This window comes from Mytilus galloprovincialis, chromosome 10 (genome assembly GCF_965363235.1).
Source record: "Mytilus galloprovincialis chromosome 10, xbMytGall1.hap1.1, whole genome shotgun sequence".
Taxonomy (NCBI): domain Eukaryota; kingdom Metazoa; phylum Mollusca; class Bivalvia; order Mytilida; family Mytilidae; genus Mytilus; species Mytilus galloprovincialis.
The window spans coordinates 14,146,905-14,159,603 of NC_134847.1; the positions used below are offsets into that span (position 1 = coordinate 14,146,905).

General features: G+C 32.9%; 1 long non-coding RNA gene across 1 annotated transcript; it reads right to left on the reverse strand.

The window, feature by feature from the left end:
- Nucleotides 1-5,966: 5,966 nt before the first annotated feature.
- Nucleotides 5,967-11,736, reverse strand: LOC143049895 (uncharacterized). The gene is made up of 3 exons (XR_012970348.1): nucleotides 11,074-11,736; nucleotides 8,396-8,488; nucleotides 5,967-7,342 (listed from the first exon to the last, which is right to left on the reverse strand). It is a non-coding gene; the product is annotated as an uncharacterized LOC143049895 (long non-coding RNA).
- Between the last annotated feature and the right edge of the window lie 963 nt (nucleotides 11,737-12,699).

Consider the following 12,699-nt stretch of genomic DNA (forward strand, 5'->3'; position numbering starts at 1 on the left):
CCGAAAACTCGATCGTGATTCAGTTGTTTTTACTTAAGAATTGAATGCTGCTTCATACTAAAAATGTGCGCACGGTCAACGCTTTTACAACCCTATAAAGTTACAAAAAGAAGCATTCAATACTTATAATTACATTTTTTCAGCTAGAATCATGAAAACACGATTTTTATCAAGTTTTCATTTAATTTACCTGAACACTTTATTGTGGGACCTCGTGTCATCATGAATGATAAATGTTATTGTCTAATACAATTATTTCAGGAATAGCACGAGATGTGCAGTTGGCCTATCAGAATAACGTATTATAATGAAACATACATCTAATGTAATTATTTGATCTTGATGTAAACGTGTTATATTGGTCCTTATGGTATTTTGCTTAAAGTATATAATTTGATTCTTTTGTGGCCAAGAAACGTGACCGTCACGCGTTCGGCTAAAATAGAAAATAAGGATAACATGCAGTTTTTGACTTATATTTCAGAAACTAAAGTAGTTATAGTAAAATTGATAAGGAGTCAAATTATTCAACAGGTCGGCAGTAATTCTGAAAAATCCGACAACCCAATGTTAAAAGCAAGATATACATGTTTAATTGAGATATATATGATTAAAGACCGTACACTTAAGTTATAGTTTGAAGCAAGCGCATAGGTCATCATATATATACGTCTTAAAATTTCGAAGTGTCGGCATTTAACTAAAATAAACGCAATTGAGCTAATTTTTGGTGCATCTGAAAGATAATGTAAAAGCCTTTAAGAATAATACCGTAATTCAATGAACAAATAAGTTTTTCATAGAAAAATATAATATATTTGCAGGGAAATGCATACTTAAACCCCGTGCCTTCTTTGGTGAATATATATACTTTTCAATTAACCGGAAACTGTTCATGAGATGTGAAGTATAACATGTATAAAAATAAGGAATATCAACGTAAAATCAATAATTAATAAATTAGGCGAGACATACAATATAGTGCCCCTTAAACTGTGAGCATATAAATATCATATTTCTTGTTGCATGTAATTTTAACTAAAATGTTGATACTATATTGTTATTCTTACATGCTTAACTGACCTAAAATTGAAATTTCTTACCTGTGTTTCTGCAATGTTAGGATGGTCAGAAGGAACATTATTTTGACAAACCTGTCAATTAAAATGTACAAGTTATAAGATGTATGTTAGGTGTGTATACAGGACACACTTTGGGTCATATCAAACAGTTACATGCACATATAATGTATTTTGTTTTAGGCTGAGAAGATTCACAGCTTCCTAGTTTATCTTATATTCTAATTTGCTCAACCAAAATGCATATACAGCTAGTAATTCAATATGTACATGAATGGTAGTTCAAAACTAATTATAAAGAGATGATCCTAGTCCAAAATCCTCAATCAAAATTTCAATCATGTTCAAACCAGATGCTCCGCAGGGCGCAGCTTTATTTTTATATTAAGATAGTTGACTTATCACTGCCACATATTGTCTGTTGACTTTTCCGATATGATAAAACACTTACTGACTGGATATTCGTAGAGTAGTAAGTTTATTGTCCTCTCCGATACAACTATTGCCCTCGGCTACGACTCAGGACAACAGGTTGCAAGTTGGGGACAATAAATTTACTTCCACTCATACCCAGTCAATAAGTATACACTATAAGCAGTAGGTTTACTATATTTGGTAAATGGAATGATTGTGAGGTGTACATGTCCACCTGGTAGACGCAAAAAAGGACAGATTCATGCTGTGATGTTCACTTAGCAGATCGTCTGTATATTCAAGAAGGTACAGGTGCTATTTCATTACCATATCTGAGGAACTGATCTTAGGTCATAAAAATAAAAGTCAATCAACACCTAGGCCATATGGTATCATAAAGTTTTACCTTAAACTATTAATCTGACCAGGCGACAGTTAGAGACAATTTATATACCCTTAATAATCGTAATCATGTTCTGACAGTTAGGTACCATTAAAATATATGTTCAAAATGCTAGCTAGCCCTGATTGCATGCGTGTATTTACATAAATGTTTTGTGCTTAATTCAATTGCATCGGATATTGACAATTTTTGAAAGGAGGGGGAAATGGGTCGTTCAGCATTTTATTTTGATATATTGTGAAGGATACATAATATTGTATACAGAACATCTAGTTAATTCCAATATATATATATAGTTTGGCATTTAATGCACAGTTCTGTCGTATATCTATTAATGTGTCAGAAAATTCACGTTAGTAGGTAGAAAAATGATGCTAAATGCGTTTTTTTTTGTTAAACTACAATTACTATAGAAAAAAGACCCCCCCCCCCCCCCCCCCTAGACAAAAAGAAAACAACTATTGTCGTCTTGTCGAAAGCAAGGAGGTCTTTAAGATTTATGAGTGAAATAGCTACCTACTTGGATCTTTTGACATACATCCTTCTTTTTGACAAGTTTCGCGAAAGCGATACTTAGCGATGCTAGGTTCCGTCGTCAGCATTCACGCCGACCAATTCAGCATTTAGGTTCAGTCTGTGGTTAAAGTTTTGTTTTACATCAAAATCGTTGTCAAACATAATGGAATTTCGGGAAATTGGGAGCTTCTTTCTGTCCAAAATACAGTATATCCAGGGTAAAATTTTGCAAATATTTATTTTCATTTTTCCGTAGCTTACTTCTAGATGGTCTTCGTTTTTCCTGAACAGTTAATTTCATGTTTTGTCTGAAGTAAAGGTTTTCGTGCAGTCGTCAATAACCGTTTTGTTTAATCGTCCAGTTGCAAGTTAAATGCATATCCATACAGGTCAAGATCATGATAATGATATATGAATGTTGAAACTATTTTGTTCTACATTGCGCTGGACTTTCACTCGTGTGTTCAAAATGCAACAGTCAGAGAAAAGACATTTATATATCTTATAAATGGGTGCGGCTTTTTTGCTAAGATTTTAATTCCATATGACAATCTGCAGCTGTTTGATTTTATGGGAACTTTATATTTTTATTATGGTTTGAACAAGGAACGTATATACTGTACCAAGGTTTAACGGTCAGATTATTTATACAATATTGAAAACGTATATATATAACATTTATGAAGCCATGATGTTTATTTTTTATTGAATACTCGCATAATATCATTCATTACGACTATGTGTTATGACCAGCAACAACTTTTCAAAAAGCTCCGTCTTACATGACAATCATATGGTTTAGATTGTTTATCTATATTCTCCCGAAAAAAAGGCTAAAGAGAATAAATTATGTAGTGTCACTATTGTAGTTATACTGTTTTGGCAATTAATGCCATTACGCCAGCATGTTTCTGGAAATTATTCTCAATCAACAAAAAAATATATTTCTGCACATAAACTTCTTCAAAGTTCTAAACAGCTTCCAGGGACTTGAAGGACCTCGTTCCTTCATTATCAAACATTTCGTTTTGGCTTTTTGCAAGCAGTAATTTCAATTTCTTTTCCAATTTTCTCCTGTAATTTTTAAACACTATGTCCCGAAATTTTTCAAAATATTACTTATTTTACTTTATTACACATAAACATAAACAAACAAAAAACAGATGACACTCAACGACTTCACAGGTAAACGGGAAAGCGGCAGGCGTCCTAATAAACGCCTATTAAACACCGAATATTGATGTGCACCATATATGACTTTGCCCCCAGTTCAACCAAATCTCGTATATTCTCGCATGAGTTTTAATTAAACGCTTGACCCACTCAGAATTCTAGGTCGCGAACAAGCTTTCCCTTAACTACTGTATTGAGAAATCATAAAAAGCAAAAAAAATGTCAATGTGCCGTTGTTCTCGAGATATTAGCCATTGGAATTTTGGCGGGGAAAATGTTCTCTCTTGATTTTTCATAGTTTTATCATTGACCAGTTAAAGTTCTCAAATACTATTAAAAAATAAATAAAATTTTATAAGACTTTTACAAATGACTTATAATTATACATGTAAAAGATTTATAAAAAGAAAAATGGGGGTTCATGGGGATTTTTTTTAAGGCCATTCAAATGGATAAAACCAGAGGATTCTGAAAATCTGACAAAAATTTCTAAACATGACAAGCAGACATCCTTAAAAAGATATATTTGATAAACCGATATATACGCCTCGTTAAAAGTTTTTTTTTCTAGCAATGAATCTCACGTGATGAAATACATCACATGTAATGTGAAGGACATTTGATTTTATGTACAATCTGTAGAAAATGAAAGTTATATATATTTTGAGATTTACACTATATATAATATTACGAGTTTATCAAGGTATGAGACTTCCAAATAGAATTTGGTTTGTATTATTTGTTTATTATCAGTATAATAATAGATATAAAAGATAGGTAGTAAATTCATCTAGTTGTAATTGTTGGCTAGATGAGCTGTTGACCTACTTTACGTAATTAATTATAGCTTATTTAGCGTAGATTTATCACAGACCCTGGCGGATCTAGAAATTTCATAAAGTAGGGGCCCGCTCTTGTCATTTTTCAGTGATTCCACAGTGGCGGATTCAAAAGGGGTAAGATTTTTTGTTCCCTATATAGTCCCCCCTTTTTGTCCTGGGTTAGGAACCTCTTTTTAAAATGGCTTGATCCGCCTGTGTTCCCAGGGGCGCATGCAGGAATTTTCGAAAGGGGGGGTGCTAACCCAGGGCACCCAGGGCAAGGGGGGGGGGGGGGTGCAAAACATGTCCCGATACAAATGCATTGATCGGCAAAAATAAAGGGGGGTGCGCACCCCCGGAACCCCCCCCCCCCTGGATCCGCCACTGGTTCCCTTTATATTCAACCATTTTTTTTTAGAAATAATTAAAACCCTGCGAGGTTATATTAGAGAAATTAGGTGTCAAACACCAAAGTAGGCACGGGGTTTAAGTATGCATTTCCCTGCAAAAATATTATATTTTTCTATGAAAAAATTATTTGTTCATTGAATTACGGTATTATTCTTAAAGGCTTTTATATTATCTTTCAGATGCACAAAAAATTAGCTCAATGGCGTTTATTTTAGTTAAATACCGACACTTCGAAATTTGGAAACGTATATATACGCCTCTTTAACAGGTCGAGAACTCTAGATTTCTTTACGTCAGAATATATTTGCATAGTAATTTCCCAAACACAAGGCCAATACGGCCTTAAAAAACTGACCAATCGATTCAATGAGCTACAATGCATTGTGGGCTACTACGAGTTTACTACAACCGAAAAACACGTGGAATTAGTGGAAGAACTGTCAACTAATATAGTGTCTGGGATTCTCAAAATGTATGTTTTTGTTCTGCGAATGTGATTATTGTAAAATATATAACATAATCTTTAATTTGCATGCTCAGAATAAAAAAGTATTGTTTACGGGCTTCACTATTCGACATTTTTTTTCGCCTTGTTAAAGTTGTTGTTATTAGGCAGGTGCGCATGTCTGAAAGAGGAAGTAGGTCAAACTTTGCATGGGCTCCCGAAAAAAAAATATAAATTTTTCACTAAAATCACGATATTTATCTTTATCTTGATCATCGTAATCAGCTTGAATTCATTAAAAACACATATTGTTAAAAAATTTACTGCTTAAATACATTTAAATAAAAAAACATAAAAACTGTCAAATTTGACAGTTGCTACCGCCAAATAAATCATGTGACCATTAAAAACCGTAAAACCGGAAGTAAACAAACTTATACGTTCTATTCAAAACCAAACAGGCTAAACCAAGAGACAGTAACCTTGCATCCTTGAGTCGCCCAAGGAACGAAGATTAACACTGTAAGTCTACCTGTATTAACATCCTTCTATTTTCTATCTTTTTTACCAACTGTCTCAAACAGCATGAATACAATTAAAACTATACTTGCAACAGTCCTCACGACTTGCATTGGAAAATCGTTAAATTTAGATATGCATACTTACTGCAAAACTGTAAACATGGCAAACAACACACATAACAGTCTCCGGGACAAGTTTGCAATTCCGCTGAGTGCAAAAGTTGTCACCTTAATTTTTGGAGTTGAGTCAAAACAAAGTTGATAACTTGGTTGGTATTGGTTCCCTGATATTTGTCCTAAAATTTTTTTGATCTAGCACCACTGTTGAAAAAGTTATGCCCCTTTTTTCAACAATTTCCTCAGAGGAAAAGTACTTTTCCTCAAGGGAAATCAAATTTCCCTGAAGGAAAAAGATTTTTCCTCAAGGGAAATTGTTTTTTCCTCAAGGGAAAAAGATTTCCCTTAGGGAATTTGCTGCATAATTATTTCCTTTGAGGAAATTCTTTTTCCTTAGAGGAAATTCTTTTTCCTTAGAGGAAATTCTTTTTCCTTTGAGGAAATTTGCAGCTTCAAATTTTCCTTGGAGGAAATACTTTTTCCTGTGAGGAAATTTGTAGCTTCAAATTTTCCTTGGAGGAAATACTTTTTCCTGTGGGGAAATTTTTGACAAACACTTTTCCTTGGAGGAAAATTCAAGACAACAAATTTCCTCTAAGGAAATCATTGATCTTCAAATTTCCTCTAGGGAAATTTCTGAACATCAAATTTCCCTTAAGGAAATGTTTTTCCTCTATGGAAATTTCATAACAGTACAAACAGTATTAATATATTTTCTCCTAGACTGAATTATTGATACAAAAGATAATTAAAACTTTAATACTGTAATACAAATTTTCATGGTGAGTATTAAACATAAAAAAACAAAAGGCTGACTGTTTAGCATGTTTAAGACAATACAATAATAAGCAAAATGCTATGAATATCATACCATTTGTGATGTTATTAATATTGTGCTCATATTTGCATATTAAATAAAATAAACACTTTTCATGTCAAATTAACTTGTCTTCTGTTTCAGCTGCTGTGTATTCGACCCCCTACATACTGACATAACAGTTCAGTGCATAAATAATTCAATCCACAAGACATCTTCCTTCAATTGGTTGAATAAATTTTGGCAACGTATGTTCTTCAAACATCTTCTTTGTATATTTGATATGATAGAGCCATGTACATGAATTGATAAAGCAGGTGTTTATTTCGACAACAAACATGACAAAGATACTATTTTTTTTCTTAATTTCTCCATAATCCATCAGTTAATATGAATGTAGGTTGTTACATTTTACACAATTGTGTTCTTTGATAGTACTCCATTTTGTTTATAGCAATTTTGTAGGATTTTTTCTATTTCTTTTTCCAGAAAAACACACAGTTGAGTTCATTTCACATTAATAATCCAATTAGCACATTATGCAGAAAAGTATTAACAATTAAGTTTCCTCTTCAGTATAGACCTGCAGGACCTGTTGATGATCATAAAAACCAAGATATCTGACCTATAAATACACAAAATAAAAAAAAAAAATGTTATAAATGGAGAAAAAAACAGCAATATAAATAAGCTTATTTTATCATGTTTTAATGAACATTTTGAGAAACTTTCATTTGATATTCTTACTTGTCATGCTTATGAGTTCTCTTATTTCAGTGCTTTGTGTCCAAGATTTAATATTCGTTGTTTAGTGCCTTGCAGTGATATTTAAAGTTGAGCCACTTGCAATAGTTGTTATAGAATGTTCATATGTTGTGTTAATATTTGAACCACTGTCCTATATTATGGTCAGGTTGAGTGTTCACAGACATGAGGCCTAAATTAATATATTGTTTGTTTCCCTAATCCCTATTCTGACAAGCCAGGTGTGGTTAGGTAGGTAGGTAAATAATTTTATTTTTCCCAAAAGCCTGAATATTATCGGATGATCAGGCAAGCCCGAAAATCAGAAATGAATAAAATAATATTTGGCTTAGTTTTGACAATAAAATTTTATGAGTAGGGCCATTTTTGCAGGGTCGGTCAGGATTGGAGAAACAAACAATATTTTATATTAGGCATGATTTTTTTTTATTAATTGTTATTGACTTTGAACATGTTGAACTAAATTGGATTGTTTAAATCTTTATATGTTGAGATCTTTAATGGATGACCTATAAAGGAAGTGTTTTCTCATTATTGAAGGCAGGCCCATGATTGGCCTTTAATTTCTTGCATCCGCTTCATTGAACTCTGGTGGATAAGTCACTCATTTACCATACCGCATTTTCTTATTTTTATATGAGTCATCATTCAAAGGCAATTTCTTTTATTACTGTAATTCAGAAATTATCGAAACTTTTTAGTAATGCGAATAATGTGACTGGGTGAGTATCGCAAAAATAAGAAATCATATTTTGATAACAGAAACATATATATATATATATATATATATATATATATATATATATATATATCATGTAACTATATAGATCTTTATGCAGATTTTTTTTGTAATCACAATAAGTTGTCCCTTCCCTGAAAAATCTGAATTTACAGTATATAGAAGTGGTCTTACCATTTAGGCCTTGTTGTATTCTGTTTATCTTGTTTTGCGCTCATTTCTATTGTAACTGTTTATATTTTTCATCATTTTTCTATATTTCTTGTCCTATAAAACATAAAAAGGGTAAAAACTATTATAAAACATCAGTTTGTGTTTTTCTTTATATTCAGTTATATTTAAAAAGAATGGAATATTTGTGCTATTTCATTTCACAAACTTTTTGCCAGTCATGACTTTCAAAGACTTTCACCCTGGTCAATAGTTTAAAAAACAAACATTCCCATACTTTTTCTTTGTGTTCGTACTCATTTTTCATTTGACAACAAAGACATGATTCAACTATTCTTCTAAAATTTGTTTCGCTTGACTACGTTAAACTCTGAAATACTGTTAACAGTATAATCTGTATGTGTCTCACTTGTCAAAATTTCAAATTAATATATAAATCAGATAAAAATGCTATGCATGGCTCAGCTTGATACAAACGTACAGGTTGAACCCAGAACAGTTGGGGCAAGTATGGACACAACATTCAAGCTCGATACAACTCTGAATTTTAAATTTGGATTGTGATTCAATAGTTGATGCAGCATAGGTTTCTGACACAGAATGAATGCGGTCCAAGTACTTAAAAATTTTAAATTGACAATTAACCTCTAAAATGGTCCAATATTCAAAATCTCAATACATGGTTAGATGCAGCATATCAACATGATCAAAGAACCCCAATAATTCATTTTTTGGTGAAATCAAATAAAGTTAAATTTTGGACCTTTTAGAACTCAATGTGGACCAATTTGATAATGGGTCAAAATATCAAAAATCTTAATGAATGGTTAGATTCAGCATATCAAAGAGCTCCATATAATCAATTTTTGTAGAAATCAAACAAAGTAAAATTTTGGACCCCGATTTGGATCAACTTGAATTTGGGCCCATAATAAAAAAATCTAAGTAAATATTCAGATTCAGCATATTAATCTGAACACCAAGAATTTAAATATTGTTAAAATCAAAATAAGTTTAATTTTGGACCCTTTGGACCTTAAGATAGACCAATTTAAACAGGACCAAAAAACTAGGAATCTAAATACACAGTTAGATTTGGCATATATATCAAAGAACTCCAATAATTCAATTTTCTATAAAATCAAACAAAGTTTAATATTGGCCCCTATTGGCCCCTAATTCATGTAATTCCTAAACTCTGAACAAAAACTCTGGTCACAAACCTTGTGTTTGAATTTCATAGATTTCTATTACTTGTACTAAAGTTATTAAGCGAAAACTAAATGTCCTGGGACAACGACGACTACATGATAAAATTGAGAATGGAAAAAGGGAATGTGTCAAAGAGACAATAACCTGACCATAGATTTGAGGGTTGGAATCCTTTTCTTTTACCGAGCAATGCATTTGAATGAGAGATATAGTTGGAACCCCTCTTTGCTCTTGGTTGGGACCCCCCTTTTAAAATGGCTGGATCCACCCCTGAGAAGCATTATAGAAAAATCTATAAGCTTTAACTCAAAATAAGGATAATTTTATTTTTAAAGGGCAGGCACAGATCCAGAGGGGGGTTCAAGGGATTGGAACCCCCCTTTTTTTGGATAATCAATGCATTTGAATTTTGAATAGGGACATGTAATTGGACCCCCCCCCCCTTTCCCCTTTTGTCCTGGGCTAGAATCCCACCCCACCCCTTTTTAAAATGACTGGATCCGCCCCTTAAGGGTCTATAATTAAGTTTGACAACATCAGACGACATACTACTTTATCAAAAAAAAAATGCCACATTTCATCCAATTTAATTTCATCCCTTACTTGCTACATGTATTTCATCCATAATATTTAAAGAAATAAATTTGGGAGGAGTATGATTTTAATTCATTTGTAATTTGCAAGTTATTAACTATCCAAACTAGAGACCTAATAGAGTAGATATACTTGACTAATTTAAATCAAACTTGGGGTGACTGGGAACAAAGATTTAAGGGAATAGATGACAGTTTACCTACAATGACCTAGTTTCATAGCAATAGCATACATTGACCCATTGGTTGCCTTCGGCTGTTGTTTGCTCTATGGTCGGGTGGTTGTCGCTTTGACATATTCACCATTTCCTTTCTCAATTCTATTAATAAAGACTACATGGTCATTCTTATGTTTAAACGTGGTTTAAACTTTGGGTGTTCATTTTTTAATGTTTAACATGTTTAAAGCTAACAATTTCAACTACATACATGTATCAAGATTTGATCCTACATTATTTAAATATTGAAAAAAATAGCTTTTTAAATTTGGATCTATATATAATTGTGAATGTCACATGGATGTATTTTAATGTAAAGCATCTGAAAAATCATTAGCCGTCTCATATTTATTTCAGTTCTTCAAAAGGCAAATTTATATGAGCTTATGCTGAAAATAGAGATTTCTTATTAAGGAGAAATCCCTGCCCCCCTTTTAGTGTGAAAATTTTTGTTGATTATATAGGGAATCACAGAAACATGACTGAGGCAAGCATCCCCCATCTGAACCCCCCCCCCCCCCCCCCCCCCCCCCAATAATATGTTTTTTTAGCTTGTGTAGGTGTAAGTCAGTAAGGAGGCAACCATTTGATTTGTAGGCCGGGTGAAAAATGTGATTATAATCTTGCTTTGTAAACTTGTGCTATAAATAAAAATTACCAATCCATTAAAAAATCCGTGAGCCCGATCTCATCCAGTGAAATAGATTATAGTCTGTTTTCAAAGTTGTATATGGAAGTAAGTTAGTAGTCCAGATAATTATGACGCATTGCAAGGCATTTTTGCTAAGGAGAAGTGTAGAATGGGGGAATGGAACCAATAAATTGATCGGATCCGAAATGTTCTTCCCAGTAAAGGAGCACCTATTATTTTGTAGGTAATTATTATTAGTGTCGGTGGTCTCACAAGTAAATCAGAGTGAATATTGCATGCACATTAAAATTAGCAGAGAAGAGACAATTATCAACTTGTGTATTATTCATTTTCTCGCAGTTATTTACGGTAAATCAGCTATATAGACATAGGAAGATGTGGTGTATGTATATATATATATATCCGAAAACAGGTGTTCGGTTCTAGTACTATATAGTGGCTATAGTATATGACTTTTAAATAACAATTATCAATTATATCTGTATTCTGTGGCGGGTCGAAGGGGATGGAATCCGGGGTAAGCCTCCCCTAGCATTTTGTGAGCAATCATTGCATAAATGATAATCTCGGGAATCCTCTCAAGTTCCTATATACAAGGTGATAGGACGTTCCGTTGGAATAGGTTACCTGTGCATCAGGAAAAGTTTTAAGGCATAGCGTGAAAAGGTAACCTATTCCAACGGAACCGAACGTCCTATCTATGGCGCAGGAATAGTGTCACAATGGCGTTTTTATGCCATCGCATAATTCATTTATGCAATGCCATAATTGTATTTATGCGATGGCATAAATAATTGTGGAATTGCATTATTATTTATGCGATTGCATAAATATAATTATGCGATGGCATAAATCTATTTATGCGATCGCAAAAATATCTTTACATTTACGCAACCGCATATTTATTTTTGCGATTGCGGAATTTTTTTTTTTTAACCAATGAAAATTGATATAACATAGACTTAATTTTCCATTGAATTTTAAGGAAAAGTCAAAGTACATTCGAATGAACTTTACTTAGTTGAAAGCAACCCTAGATTACAATCCAGATCATGGTAAATTCGATAAATAGGAGGATTAGACAGACAGATGGCGACTCGCACAAGGCGAGGGGAGGAAGAGATAAAATTAATCATGTTAATGTGTTGCATTTCTTTTCTCCTTGTGATGGCGTTATCCAGAATGTTGCTAGATTACTGATCATAGCGCCGTTAACTATGTTGATTGATCGCTTTTACGAATACATACTCTTCCAACAAATTTGACGGACTAAATTTGACTAGGGTTTGTCATAGCAATTCAGAAAAGCTGAAGTGATTGTATATGTTGTGCAGTTACTTCGGTCTGACATCAAGGAACTGAAAAGGTCTCATTTTCTAAAGGTCTATGTACCGATCATCTTAAGACTTTAGGCCTGTGTCACCATATTTTTTTTTTTTTTTATTAAAGTGCAATAATTAGTCAATGATAACAAAAAACAACAAAATACTTGATTACAGAGGGTGCCATTATATATAAATAACACATAGCTGAGAGGGTGATAGAGCAGATTGCGAAGCCAAGGTTGACAATGCTTTTTCGATGGGTACCAATCTGCTCTATTACCTTCTCAGCTATGTGTTATTTAATTTA